Source organism: Falco rusticolus, chromosome 13 (genome assembly GCF_015220075.1).
Source record: "Falco rusticolus isolate bFalRus1 chromosome 13, bFalRus1.pri, whole genome shotgun sequence".
Taxonomy (NCBI): Eukaryota; Metazoa; Chordata; class Aves; order Falconiformes; family Falconidae; genus Falco; species Falco rusticolus.
The window spans coordinates 18,160,236-18,175,367 of NC_051199.1; the positions used below are offsets into that span (position 1 = coordinate 18,160,236).

The 15,132-nt window shown below is 48.0% G+C and overlaps 1 protein-coding gene across 5 annotated transcripts in view; it reads right to left on the reverse strand.

The window, feature by feature from the left end:
• Positions 1 to 15,132, reverse strand: part of LOC119156532 (LIM domain containing preferred translocation partner in lipoma) — a 356,284-nt gene that overhangs the window by 319,870 nt on the left and 21,282 nt on the right. For 4 of the 5 annotated variants that reach the window (XM_037406345.1, XM_037406347.1, XM_037406344.1 and 1 more), the window contains exon 2: positions 10,314 to 10,419. The gene's annotated coding sequence lies outside the window, so the exon portion shown is untranslated. Of the gene's footprint in view, positions 1 to 6,252; positions 6,359 to 10,313; positions 10,420 to 15,132 lie in introns of those variants that run through there. The other variant, XM_037406346.1, reaches the window with a different exon arrangement.

Below are 15,132 nucleotides of genomic sequence, written 5' to 3' on the forward strand. Positions count from 1 at the left end.
TTCTTCCTTATCTCTCAGTTACAAGGTTATCACTTAAATTTATCAGCATTCTTCAAAAAACAGTTGAGAAAGGGAGGCAGGGAAACAAAGGGCCTTTGCCAGCCCTGCTCACCCAGAAGCTCAAACCCCATGATGTACAGGAGCTTGTCGGAGCGCCGTGAGGGGAGAACATGGCCAGAAATCACTCACTGGGATTGCTTCAAACTCCACAAGCCTCATTTTTATTCAGTTTTCAGTGGATTTCTCGACAAGCAGACACACACGGCTGTTTGCTGGGGAGCATCTATCAAACCTACATGGACTTCCACCAGCTCTGTGTGTGTGTGTGTCTGCCTTTGGAAGGAGATTGGAAAAGAGGCAAGTGGGCTGTTGAAATGGAAAGGTGGGGTAAGGAAAAAAAGTTAGGAAGAAAAAAATCACCCACAACACACAAGAGGTGACTAAGAGGTAGTCCATGCTCTAAAGGAAGAAAAAAAATTTACAGTGAAAGGAAAAACCCCTTGTCCATGTCAGGGCTGAGCCAACGCATCAGACTGGCTGGCTGTTTGGCAACAACGCCTGTGGGTGATGGGAGCTTTGTAGAGCAGGAGTAGCACTTCTCAGAAATCAATGTGATAAAATGCTCATTCAACAACAAAGAACAAGAGTACTTGTTAGTTCACAGAGTTGACACTATCAGCTGGTTCCTTATCTCAGGAGAACTGGAGTTGTCTGGGGTTACCTAATGCCCCAGGTTGCTGCTCCATGCCACCCTGCACTACTCCACCACATGGACTTCACGCCCTGCCTCCCCCTACACACAGCCATCGCCTCCATCACTTCAGAACACCCATCTCCAGTGACCTCCCAGCTTTCTGAAATTCTTTACTGGGAGCATGCTCAAAAGCCACGTCCTTCTCTGTTAACAACCTCTACGAGATTATCTGATGTAGCTTTCTTGCCTCGGTGGAGAATTAGCTGATAACTAACAAAGCACTGCAAGTAGCATGTGCGTCAGGAAGTATAAGCGATAACACCATTACGCTATGAGAAACCTCATCCAGACCCTTCGGAAAAATTACAACTTTTGTTATTGATTTCATCCGAACTCACCAGCTATCCTCAGACTACACAGCGAACAGGAATGCCTTCAAGTAAATAACTGGGCGGGGGGCATTCAAACCACTCTTGTGATTAGATATGGTCACTGAGTCAGCAACAAGAAAGACGTGGTGAAAATTAAGAAGAAAATTCTGGGATAAAGCAATCTCATCAGAAACAACAGGACAATTGTTCACATAAGAACAATCAAACCAACAAGCACCCCTTCCTTCGCACTGAATGCACTTTTCTGAGTAGCAGCATTTCACAAGATAAAGACTGAAGAGCTGTGCTTAACGCTGCCCCTGGAGACTTGCCCAGAAGTCTTTACATTGCTCAGCACCCTGTGCATAAAAGGGCAGCAGTGGTGACACTCCTGGTGAACTCCTGCTGCCCAAGCTGTCTGGCAGGTATAGCTAAAAAAGCCATTTTGGGAAAATACTGCCTTTTTACAGCTTATCTTAGTGCAGACAGCTGCCTCGCGTCTCTAGAAATAGCAGGATTTAACAACCATGTTTGCAGGGACAGATTTTAAAGGTTCCATCTTCTAAGAAACAACCTACACATCCAGAAACAGGAGGCCAGATTTGTTTTGGTACTGGAACCCCCTTCCATATGCTAAGCCCACGGATTTGCAAAAACCCTGCTCTGAAAATGGGATGTTCATTCATCAACAGGCGACAAGTAACTTGCGTTTGCCTTCCTATAGAGTCTGTTCCTAGCGCAATCGGTGGCAAAATAGCACATGATTAGGCTGATATTGCCTTTTGCTGAAAATGCTTGGCATTTTACAAGTAAAATACTCATGGAGGAAAGCATTAAACACTGCAAAAACAAGACTAATAAGCTAAGTAAAAACACCCTGCAGCTACCGCTGATCAGCACCTCTCTGTTGTTCCTCTTTGGATGCAGCAAGCCGGGATCAGCTCCCAAAGCACTGTTATGATTCATTGGAGGCAATAAAGACAGAGACACGGGCTGCGTTCCCAGGTCGGTCCCATGGCTGCAAATCCCAATCCCATGAGCCTGAGGAGCCTCTTCAGCCACCCTGCCTCCATCACGTTTGTGAGTGTGACAGGGGTAACGTTGCTTTCCTACCTTTTAGCAATAACATACTTTTTAGATAAAAAGCACTAAATTCCCATGAATTTAACACTGGAAGAGCTGACGTTAAGCATGTAAGTGGCTCTGAATGTAACAGGGACTTGCAAAATTTCCATGGTACCACCTTTCACTAGCAACAGTTGGACCAGTTGACTACAGCATCTTCCTCACAATGAGATTTTTTTTAAAAAACTGAATGAAGGGGTACTAAATACAACAACCTGCTGTGAAATGGCCAAAATTCCCATGCAAACAACCCATTAGCAGTGTTCAAATGCAATTTAAATTACTAGTTGTTAAAGTGCTCCTCAATTTCATGGTAAGTTTCCAAGGAAAATTACATGCTACGTACTATTTAATTGATTGTTTTCTACTTCTTAACATCCATTTATTCCCTCCTCCTGTCTTTTCCTTAATTTCAAGGGATGATAATGACTTTTCAGGGAGGAAAGGGGCACAACTAACGGAGCTGAAGAGGGATTTACCTGAAGAACAAGGATGTAGGAGGGAAGTGGCTGCCAAAAACGGGCAGCTTCACTGGAGCTTGTCCCTGTGATATTTTCGCGGTAGGGGTGTGAGACAGCACAGCACAAGAACTCCTTTCCTCCCCACTGCAGGCAGCCAGGCTTTTGCAACCTGACATTTCTTTAAAATGTAGTCACTCCGCTCCATGTCAAGCAATAAGGACAGCTAACTATTAGAAGATGGTGGTAAAGCAACAAAGCAACTTGTTTCCGCCTCCCAGGCACGCTAGTCCTTGAACTGACATGCTCATTGGAGGCAAACAAGTTTTTCTCATTTGGGAGATCTCATCCCAAATGCAAATACCTAGCTCACAGGAGCAAATTCCCCCCCTACAGTTGACTGAAGAATTAGGCTGCGGGTGAGACCTCCTGCTGCTTGCAACAGCTGGTACAGGAGAATGTGTATTATAAAGCTAATAACAACAGACATTCCTTAAAAGCCTGTACTCTGCTCAGATCCTAGCAAAGAGCAGCAGTACGATTAGGTTCAGGTGCCATCTGGCAATTTCTGAAGCTAGGATATGTGTTGGGATCACGTCACACACTAGCAACATGTATCAGCTTTATAAACTACTCAGTATGACTCTGTTTACCTTTGAGCAACCAATGCAGAAATATTTTGTGCTAAGAAAAGCATGACTTTATTAGAATAAGAGATGAGTTTAACAGTACCACTCGGCATAAGGCTGCAAAGTGCCCACCTGTTTGTGGGAGCTGAGCATGAACCATCACGTTGAATCTGGAGATCGGCACTTTTCCCAAATTTGCCACACAGTACCTCTGTTTCCATGCCTGCACACCAGGATAATGCAGCTTTCCTCAGCCTGCAGGCACATTTCAAGGGCCCTGACACTTTTGTCTACAGAAATGCAAAGTATCAGATGTGTAGAGCCATCTCTGCTAGTAACTTTGTCTTGGCTTCATCCCTTCCACACCACACGTTAGCCCCATGCTATCAGGGCAGCTTCTCTTACCTGCTGCGGGGCATGTACACCCAACCCTTAATGCACACTAAATCCCCTCACAGCACCTGAGTCACACAGTGACAGTGTCACCATCTTCCCACATCCTATGTGGTGCCAGCCCTGGATCGATCAGCACAGCAGCTGGGATGAAGGATAGGCTGCGAACCAACCCTCCTCACATGGAAGCTAAAGCAAATCCTCTGTGTTTACTACATCACTAGAAGTGATTGAGAGAAGCTAAAGGCAGGCAGGCATGGAGCTCTCTGAGCACGCTCAAGGTCCGGGGCCATGGAAGACTTCTCAGCCTTGAGTGTTTACTGGGTGCCAGGCTGCAGGATGAAAAGCCTTTAGACAGCTGTATTAATTTACAGGCCAGCCCTTAATGGCTCTGTTGCTGGAGCACAAGAAAATCCACTGTGGATCCTGGTTAGCATCAGTGATCACTAGATCTGCCCAGGTCCTGGAGAAATACCAGATGGAGAGCCCTGACAGCCTGTGGGCATCCTCCAGAGCTCCCCCAGCCCTGCCAGGCATCCGTCAGGGGGGGCAGAAGTGGCACATGGGGAGCTTATCCTTCACAGTCCATCCAGCTCTCAAGTCACATCCTCGCAGCGATGAGATGTTGCACAGAGTGGGATCGGCACATGAAGATTAACGGCCCCGAGGTGCTTCCCCAGGTGTGCCAGACTAGCACTGCCCGGAGCCCTGGGTTACAGCACCCAAGCACTGCTCGTCCTTGTCTTCCAACAAGCAGCCTGTCCTGGCGAGCAGGAAAGGGGGGAAACTGTGAGGGGAACAGAACATCATAATTTCCAGTCCCACTGCGCTGTCCCCGAAACAGCAAGTTCAGCCACAAGCAGCTGCCAAAGCCTGAATGTGCCACATCCATGTGCCACCAGAAACAGGGACTGATCGAGGGCACAACCGAGCAGGGCAAGCGCTGTGCAGGGAAGAGGCACTGCCTGTCACACAGGGCCACATGTGCACACACAAAGGCAAAGCACAGCACACAAGGAGCAACACCGACAGCCGGCTCGCTGCCTGCCACAGCTCAGCACCACCGCGCATGAATGAGGATGAGTGGCCCCTTGGTAAGTCGCTGGACTGAGGTTTCAGGTGTTGAAACAGCTCTGTACATCTTCCCAGCGCCCTGTTTTTCAACCCATCACCAGCACTGTCCGTTCAGGCTGTACACCATTTAGGACAGCAGTTCTTGCCTTTGCACTGGTACCAAGCCCAGCCCAGTGGGGCCCTGACTCCAAAAGCTGCAGTAATGCAAGTAGCTTGTTGAAACAACAAGGATTAAAAAATGCAGCTGAAGTCTACAAATTCCCAACACGTCCCACCTGCAGGAATAGGTCCCAGCAGTCCCTTTGTCACCTTTTGGAGCTGAGCGCTTCCCAGCTCACATCCCATCCTTGTGCAAACCAAGCCAAGTGTCTTTCCCTGCCCAGAACAATTAAGCCAGTTTCACACCTGAAGGACCTGCTGCAAATCCGTGTCTGGAAAACCAAACCTCACACCGAGTATTAACCCATACTTAAAAGGACAAAAGAAAATCACCAATAGATTTGACTTTCTAACAAAGGTCTTAAATTTAAACCAGGGCAAGCGTAACAACAGGTTTGAATCAGCCTAAAAATACCAGTTAGCCAAGAAGATGCAAGCATCACTAACCAACAGTAGGAACTATAAAGGGTTTTTCAACAACGTCCCTTCCCAAGTAAGAGGACAAAGTACAGTGCTTTCTGTCCAAGGCACGGGACTGGCTGCTATGCAACCCTCAGAGCCCCGTTAAAAGCACTCTATACGTGTTACATGCTCCAAATGACAAGAGGAATGCGAGACGGTGGATCTCCACTCCAGATTCCCCAGCAGGGTTTTAGCTGTCATGAATAAAACAGGAAGCAGAGCATCTTCCAGGTTCCCCCCACGCCCCTGACTGCCTGGATGAACTGCAGTTTCCTTTCAGGAAAGAGAAAGGAAAGGGATGGGGGGGTGGGGAAAGAGCAGCAGACAGCTGCAATATCAGACAGATTAAAAACTTCACACTAAGGAAAAATAAAGAATAACAGGAAAAAACAGACACTGAACCCTTCATCCAGTTATAGCAACTGAACTTGTTCAGGTTCCTAACAAAACAGAGTTAAACATTAACATTTTAGAGAAATATATCCATATGTTATGCAGACTTTTTAAGCAGAAGTGTGTGTTAAGAGACAGAAATCATACTTAAGCTATATTTTACTTGCTGACCACATGAATAGATACTCATTTAACTCTACAGTGCTCTGCTGCCTTGCTGCATCTACCAGCGAAACTAAAGGAAAAGCGTTACTAAATAGGAGCTGGCTTAAATTATCTTTATATACCTAGGCCTGAAGAAACATTCTGCCTTTGTGACAAATCCACTAAGCCAACCTTCCCTGCTACAGAAGGTTTCATTGGGTCCCTTGCTGTTGACTGGCGATCCACATGCCTGCCTCCACCAGCAATGCACACAGTTTGATGCAATCCATCTGACTAAACAAAACAAAAAGATCCCAAGTTGCTTGCTAAAGCAGCAATGATACACTTACCAGCATCCAGGCAAGCTCCTTCACTAACACACTTCCCTCTCCAGCAGATCAAATTTGGAACAAGGTCCAGGAGCAAGAGCAAACTGAAAACTGACCACAACAAGCTTCCAAAACAAGAAAGGGGGGGTGGGGGGGTGGGTTTAAAAAAAACCTTACTACAGGAATTCAAATCCTGCTTCCACCAGACCCTGAGTCACCTCCCCTCCCTTGCAATAGATCAGAGCAATGGGTAAACATTTCCAAATATGGAGATCAAAACTCCAAAGGATGTCAAAAAAAAAAAAAAAAAATCACCCTTCTCTCCCTGACTTTGGCACAGGGATGACTTGCCCCTCTGGAGCCTGAGCTGAGCACCTCGCTGTTGCTGACCTACACAGAGCCTCAACACTGGGCCATGTGCCACCATCTTGACCTGCACTTTGGAGAGCCCAATGGGTGACACTGCATCTCTGTCCCCTCCCAGGGATGCAAGGGGAGATGCAATGGGGGCAGCTCCAGGAGCCATTGCCCCTCGCCCCCTACAGCTTCCCTCTCATCCCTTGACTCATCAGCAGAAAACCTCCTAGAACTACTTTTTGGAGCGCTCTTTGAAGGCAAATAGGCAAATTCAGGCTGTGTTTATAGGGACACCGTCTCAGCACCAGAAAAGGCAAGGCTCAGTCATCAGTCCCACTAGAGAGGTCCTGCTGCCGGGTCCCACACCAGCTGCTCACCTGCAGCAGGGAAATGTCCCCTGACCTGGCTCATCTAGCTGGTGCTTTGCAAAAAAGCACGTTTGATTTTGCTTTACAAAAAACACAACAGAGGAAATGAAAACACACACCAAAAAAAACCAAAAACAACTCCCCCAAAATGCCCACAGTTCTGCAGAAGGGAACATTTTGCTTGGACAAGGCAAGATCTCCCCACAGGAACAATAAGCCCCAGGGTGACAGCACCCCTTGATCCCTGTTGGGACAACACACAATGCAGCACCCTGTGGCAGGTGGGAACGGAGTGGCCAGCCTCCCCACCCCTGGGAGAGGGGCTTGAGGGCCAATGCTCAAGCCCATACATAAAATTTAGCAAGCAGAAGGGTTATGCTTAAGAGGCCCCAACTGCCCGTGCAGAGCCTGCCTGCACACGAGAGCAATACAGCCGTGCCACTGCTCCCACGGGCGTCACTCCTGGGCTGCAACAGCTGACCTGCAGGACAGCAGGGAGGTGACTCTGCCTGCCACCATGGGAGGACAGCCTTCTGGTAGCCACAGCCAGAGGCTCCAGGAACAGGCAACCTCTCAGGAATGTGCAAATCAGGACGTTTTCAAGGGAAACGGGGCTGCTGAGGCAATCCAACCAGACCAGAGTGATTCCCCAGCACCACCCACATGATGCTATTGAATTTATAGGGAAGGAATTCCAGAGCTGACTCTGCCCATGTATGGCCAAAACAAACTGTAAAAAAGTGACATTATAGTACATCTGGCTTTCACTGGTACTGAAGCACAGGCTTCAGGGAGGAGCTGAAATCCTGCAGTGACAGAGGCTGTACAATTGCCTCCAGTACCCAGGCAGAGGTCAGGGGCCCATGGCCGCACGAGTTTAGCAGTATCACAGGTGAGAGAAAACATGTAAACCTTTGCTTTAGAAGAAACGAAAGCTTTCTGCCTTAGTGATCCATCACTATCACTGCAAAAAATAAACCTTGCCAGGCAGCATCAGCACATGTCCATTACACTGGTAGTTATAAAGGCAGCTTTAAAGAGCCAACAGTTGAAGTGGCACTAAGTGGCTCACCCGGACACCGTCAACGCAACACAGGCTGGGACTCGTTCTCAATAGGCAGTTGATCAATTATTTTTCTAGAAACCCACTAAAATCTCCCCCAGAGCCATGGGTCCCAGCTGGCAGCCAGTCCACCAGGAGCGTTCTCCATTGTCAGAAATGGGAGATATCCTGAGCATTGTAGTCATCATGGTAGAAGATGCTCCAAAAGCAAGGTAAGAAGGGTCAGGTAGGTGCAGGTTTTACAAACTCTGACTCAGTTTTCAAGCCCCTTGCAGAAAACAACTTCCAAGGTACTGCTTTTTGCAAGGACAAACAGTGGATGAAGCAGAGAATAATGTAAGTCAAGGAAGGGAACAGAAGTGTGGAGGGGGAACACGTGGAATAGCCAAAATCCCATCCCAGGCGTGCACCAGCCCTTACTGCTCTGGGTTCCTGCAGCACGGACAGACGGAGGTTCTCCTTAGCAGTTAAATGCCACTAACCTCATCTGCCCTGCCAGCAGGGGAAAGATTAGCTGTGTCAGCTCAAGAGGCAAAGGGCTTACCAAAGGGGAGAGGAATGCAGGCTGCAGTGGCACACACAGCGGGGACAGGGAAACGAAACCCAGGGGAACGCGCTGCCTCTTGCCTTTGCACAGGGGTCAGGCAGGGTACGTTTTATGGCTCTCAGGGCTGAAACCTGGGACTAATGTCTTCGTGACCTTAGAGGCACTCCCTTGCCAGAAACGAATATAGCTGTTAGAGGGGTCGGGAGCTCAGGGGCCTGAGCACACAAGGACAAGCCATTTCCCAGCTCCTGGCAGGCAGCCCAGCCCCGCTTTTCAGTAAGTGCTAGATGTACCCATCAGGCTGGGAATGAGCACGTGTTTCCTCTAAACAGCATTTACTGATGGGAGACCCACCGACGAGGCTATTCCCCCAGCTTCACACTCCCCAGGACAGCATTAGGATCTCCCCTCAGTTTCGCAGCTGAAATGACATTATACCCTCTCCCCTGCTACTGTGCCCGCTTTAAACAGTGGTACCTAAGCATGAGCTGGCATTCAGTGCCTCTGCTTCAGAGCACCTTCCACTCCAAACAAGACAGAGGAGAGAAACCAGAGGGATGGACACATCCATGTCCAACCACAGCCTAACCAGGAGCTCCTTGCTACACAGCGCCACAAGTCCCTCTCCTTGCCACAGTCCTAACCCTGGAAAGTAAAAGCTTGAGGGCCTGGGAATAAAATCCAACTATCTCCTGTGCAGCAGTACAGATAATTATCAATCAGCCACTGGGTCAGGCGTGGCTAATTTCATTTAAATGAATTTACATAAGCAGGACAACTGAGAATATTTGATTCATAAAAATGCCTTGGAGGGGCAGAGAGCACGACTTGCATGGCATACAGAACACAGGGACTGCTGCAGCGTCACAGGAACACAGACCACATAATGCAGACAGCAAGGACGGGATAATCATACACACACATGCACAGCTACACACACATATGCCTCCACCCCCAGCATGCACAAAAGCAGACTTGGGACTCGCAAGCTGAAGTCCTGTGCAGCCAAAAGTTAGCGCAAATGTTTGTGACAGTTCCACTTTGCAGGCACAGGCAAAAACTGGGTGCAGAGGAATAAATATAGAAAGAAGTCAGGCAGGCAAAGCAGGTGCTGGCTTGTAAAACCTTGGCCAGAAAGGCTCCCCAGGAGGTTGAATCTGGTAGTTTTGCAACAGCTCCGCAGAAAGACAGAAAAGACAGAAAAAGAAAAAAGAGAACATGAATGCATATGCATTCTTTTATCACCATATATAGTATATACAGACATTTGGTATATACACCCCCAAGCTCCAATACGCCACCGTATAGTATATACTATATATGCATTGCGCATCTTTGTTTCCATGTGCCTAGATTTGTACAGCATGTGTGCATATATATGTATGTATGTGCATTTGTCGTGCGCGCATTTGTCACCCCCCACATCACCTATCTGTGCATGCTACCACACAACACATTGCTCAACAGAGCACATCTAAAGCCTCAGCGCCATAGTCTGGGACAACTTCTGAACATTTGCCACTTCTCACTGCTGCACCCTTCTCCATGAAAGCCTCTGGGTGCAATCACCATCAGGGAACCACCAGTTTGTCTCCTATTTTCAAGTGATCCTACCACCCACCTCCACGCTCTGTTAGGAGAAGACATTATTTTTTCGCAAAGAACCACAAACAAGGTGCCGCTGTCAGAAAAGCCACAGATCCTTCTAAGAAGTTGCCCCTCATGTCTGTGAAACATGTTTACATACCGGTTCTCACGCTGCACAGCCTTGCCGGTGGGATGAAATCAGAGCAGGGCTTTTGGAGACAAGCAGGGCTCCACCAGAGTCACGACTTTGGGTATCTTTCCCAGCCCTGCAAAGAGAAAGAGAGACCGGTGTGACGCATACTGGATGGGCCTCCTGGCAGCTTGTCTCCAAAACTTGCAGTTTAACCCACACAGCTTCTGGGAAACGCAGCATTTTCCTCTCCAGCTTTCCTAAGCAGAAGCCTCCATACTCCAGGGCCTTTTTTGGCACCCCCTAAAAGCAAGCAACACCACCTTGGAACTAGGTCAATGACTAGCACCAGCAGTCTGCTGCCACAGCTTGGCCAACAGCTTGCACCTCCCCAAGCCACAGCTCCTTTACTGGCCTTAGTGACCCTTGAGAAGGGGGAGGTAAAAGGATATGTAAAGCAAGGCATAAAGTAAGGGAACAGGGTGAACCCATCACTCCCCTCTGTAACCTCAGGCACAGCAAGGGAGCTGGGAGGCATCATTTAATTCAGTTTGAAGCTCATGGGGTTTACCACTACCGCAAAGGGAGCTACACCACCATCCAGTTCACCAGCCCTTCACCTCGGCGCAGCCTTTTCTCTGCGGAGCTCTGCCCAATACCCATCAGGTACTGCCTCACCCTTCCCTATAGCTGCAAAGCAGACGAGACCCTTTCTCGAAGTGACCAACTCTGTGTTGTTTTTCCCTTCTGCAGAAGATGATCATCCCCCCTGTACTCAGCACTGGTGAGGCTGCACCTCAAATCTTGTGTTCAGTTTTGGGCCCCTCACTTCAAGAGGGATGGCAGAGGTGCCGGAGCATGTCCAAAGGGTAATGAAGCTGGTTAAGGGCCCAGAGCATGGGTCTTACGAGCAGCAGCTGAGGGAACTGAGGCTGTTTAGCCTGGAGAAGAGGAAGCTCAGGGGGGACCTTATTGCTCTCTACAGCCACCTGAAGGGAGGTTGTAGGCAGGTGGGGGTCATTGTCTTCTACCAGGTAACAAGCAACAGGACAAAAGGAAACAGCCTTGAGTTGCACCAGGGGAGGTTTGGATTGGATATTAGGAAAAATGTCTTCACTGAAAGGGTGGTCAATCATTGGAACAGGCTGCCCGGGAATGTGGTGGAATCACCATCCCTGGAGGTGTTTAAGAAATGCATCGATGTGGAGCTTAGAGGCATGGTTTAGTGGTGAACTTGGCAGTCCTGGGTTAACTGCTGGACCTGATGACCTTAAAGGTCTTTTCCAACCCAAACGATTCTATGAAGCTACAGCAGAGGGGACAGCCAGGCCACACGACCACTGTCTTGCATGTGGCATGCCAGGACACAAGGCAGGGTGCATCCCACAGAGATAAGCATCATCTGCATTGCACACTCCTTCCTGCCCCCACCAGCCCACGGCCAGCACGCCATCCCAGCCACATCCTGGTCGCTCTGATGGCCCTATCTCTGCTCATGACAAGCACAGGCTTGCCTTGTTATCACCATTCAGCAGAGGAAGTTATTTCCATTTGCTGCTGTAACAACGGCAATGGTCAGTTCAGGCTTGCATTTGTTGTACCTGCACTGCTCACGAGGCTGCATGTGAGCCCACAAATCTACAACCAACATGCAGCAAAATGCAAAAGAGTGCTGGTGGCTCACAGTCCAGGTCCCTCCACTCTGTCACACGGTGAGGTGGCTTCCTGCCCGTGCCAGCACCCCTTGTCCCCCATGCCATACCTGACGCTACAGCAGCCAGGAGAGCAACAGGGCTCTCACCTCTCCCAAAGAGTGGCAGATCTCCATTGCGCCAACACCACAAGAATACACCGAGGCCCACCCTGACCCAGGTGGCACCTTCCCAGCTCAGTCCCATGGTCCCTGTTGTGGCACCCAGCCCTGATTCCCCACAAGTCTGGGCAGATATAAAAGTCCCCAGGACCCTCAACACTCCCCCTCAGGTGTGACGAGGACAAATTCAACTGGAGATTACAATGGCCTCTCCCACTCAATGCAGGCTTGGGATGAAGATGAGTAACTGCAGGGTTTTATTGCTGGTGAACTCAGCCAAAGAGCAATTTCTCTCCATCCATCACAGAGGAGACAAGTACAAGCAAATATTATGGTTGTGCATGTTTACTCTTCACTTTAAAATGATTTAGAGTTATATACAATTTAGGTCCTTCCCACAGGCTCCTGGCAAAATGCCCTTCAGTCTTATCTGCAAATGCAGAAGACAACAACATTCCCCTCTAGTTCCAACATTGTTTCAATTCAACTCACAACAGCACCTCTGGAAGCTCCAGGTAAGACAATGTTTCTTGGGACCCAACCTGTGTTTAAAAGATCTTGGCTCGGGCTTGTCTTTCACCAGATTCAACTCAAGAAATGTTTACAAGATCAGTTACAGGACTCATCAGACTTGGCTAGTTGAACCACATCTTCCTGGCTTTACTTTCCAAGCCAGCTGTCCCCATCACCTTGTGAGTGGGGTTCCTGCAGCAACGTGAGTAGGACCCCACATACCCTCCTTGAAGCACCCAGCTGAAGCCTGCTGTGAGACCACCACCTCCAGCACGGCCCCAGAGGGACAGCAACCCACTGATGCCCAGGCGCACACTCCCTCCTGCCCATACATCCACAGCTGGGCAGGACAGGGACAGCCTGACTCACCACAGCTATATCCACCTGAGCCAGTCTGTCAAACGACTCCATTTGTGACCCCATTTCTTTGGCAGAAGGCTGAAAAAGTTAGTCTGGGTCTTTGAACACAGAAACACCCCGAAGGCAAACACAGAGGACAGACTCAAAGTACCAGAAGAGCTGCACACATCTGCTGCATCACAAGCCACAAAGCCGTGATGGTGATGCCACCACCAAATCAGACCCCTTCCAGGCAAGATCACAACAAGCATTTCTCATTGAGGAGTATTTTTCAAGATTCGAGGCCCCCAAACCCCAAGACCAGCAGAGCTCCTCTCCGCAAAGTCCCTCCCAGTTGCCTGTGCCCATGCCTCAGCCAGGAGCATCCCTGAGAGCCTCGTACTGGACAGGAATACACAGAGGCTCAGCAAAGCCTTAACCACGCTGGCTCTGCTGGGGAAGCAGGCAAGAGAGAAAGATCTTGAGAGACAACGAGTCCCCAAAAAAGTCAACCCCTTGCAGCCACACTCACTCCTGCTTTGGCTCAGGTAGGGAAAGGACAAATGAGCGCAACAGAACAGACCTACCCAAATCACTGCCACCAATTCCAGCACAAGCCTTTTCCCCACTGAAGTCCCCAGAGAAATACATGCAAAGACTGTCCCTACAGAGCTACCTCTGGGTTTCATACATCCTCCAACAACCCTGAGGAGGAATATCCAGGTGCTTTTACGACAGAAATAATAGCAACAGGCAGGCTTTTAGGTCAATGAAACAGGTCCTCCCAGTTCAGAGCCACTGCAACAGATGCTCAGTGGTCTGTGCACAGCTAATTCTGATTCTCATCCTGCAACAACAAATCCCAGATTTCTATCACAGTCCTGCAAGAGATAACAGCAGGAAAGCCTCTTTGGTAACACAGTTTTACACTGTCAGGCTCCCATCTGGCATAACTCAGTACAACTCTCATGCCTCCACATCACCAGCTACAGTGGCCAAGACTTGTCAGAGTCTGTATACACGTACGCGTGCACATCTGCATCTTCATTTTTAAGCCTAGCACAATACAGACCACTTATTTTAATGCACCATTTCAATAAGCAATTTATCATTTAAAAGTAATTTAAAGCAAACGCCCAAACAGCAGGAATCAGCTATCACAGTCCAAGTAATGTGTGTCTGAACCAGAATTTACCAAAAGAACACATCTTTCACAAAAGACTGTTTACTTCATTTGTTTCTTCCAACTAGTTAAACTTAAGGTATAGCTCATAAAAACCTGAGAAAGTGATTAGAAGTTTAAAAAGCCATCCCAAGCCAAAAGAAAAATAAAGTGAGAGGCTGAGATCTACAAACTCTAAAATGCTTAGACATGATGTCTGAAACAGTCTGTTCACTCACTGGCTGCTAGTACTGATACTATATTATCAACAGTAAGAATCAATATTTCTGAAAAAAAAAATTATAAATTTCACACACAAGTGGAATATGGAAAGCAAGGTTTCCTGTTTGCAGATTTAAATCTAAAAGCAGCAGTTTTCAATGCCTGAATTTAAATGTCAGTCCTGTTATGGTTTGAGTTTTCTTGCATTGTTCAGATTTTTCAGAAATGAACAGTTTAAAACATCTGCAAGAATTCCAAGTTTCAAAGAATTGCAGTCAGCACTTTCAGAAGAACAGGCATCCCTAGCATAACTTTACAGTGGTCATTTACAAATTGAAGTAACCAAACTCCCCAATTTCTTTAAAAGAAAATCTTAGTCATGAAAATAATTTCAAGTGCTAATTACACTTCTCACATAACAGCCTGACTGAACAGTCTGTTTTTCTGGCTACTTGGAAGTTGCATTCGCTTTTAAGTTTCCTTTACACTTGAAAGTGTTACCAATATTCAGAGCTTAATGGGGGTTTTCTGGTCCATTTCTTTTTTTTTTTTTTTAAACCAGTATAGCTATATTTGTAGCAGCCCAGGCGTGAACACCAGTTAAACTGGGATAAAGCAGCTGCACGCTGGGATCCTTCGTTCCCTTTCGCTTGTGGAGCAGATGGCTCAGCCTGACTGACACAAGGAAAATTGTCATTTTAACCGTTCTAGTCACCAATTTTTAAGCGCAGGCAAGCTCCCAGCAAGTCAGCCATCAGCATGAACTGACACGGGTCTCCCCCATATGACTGGCAGGTGCA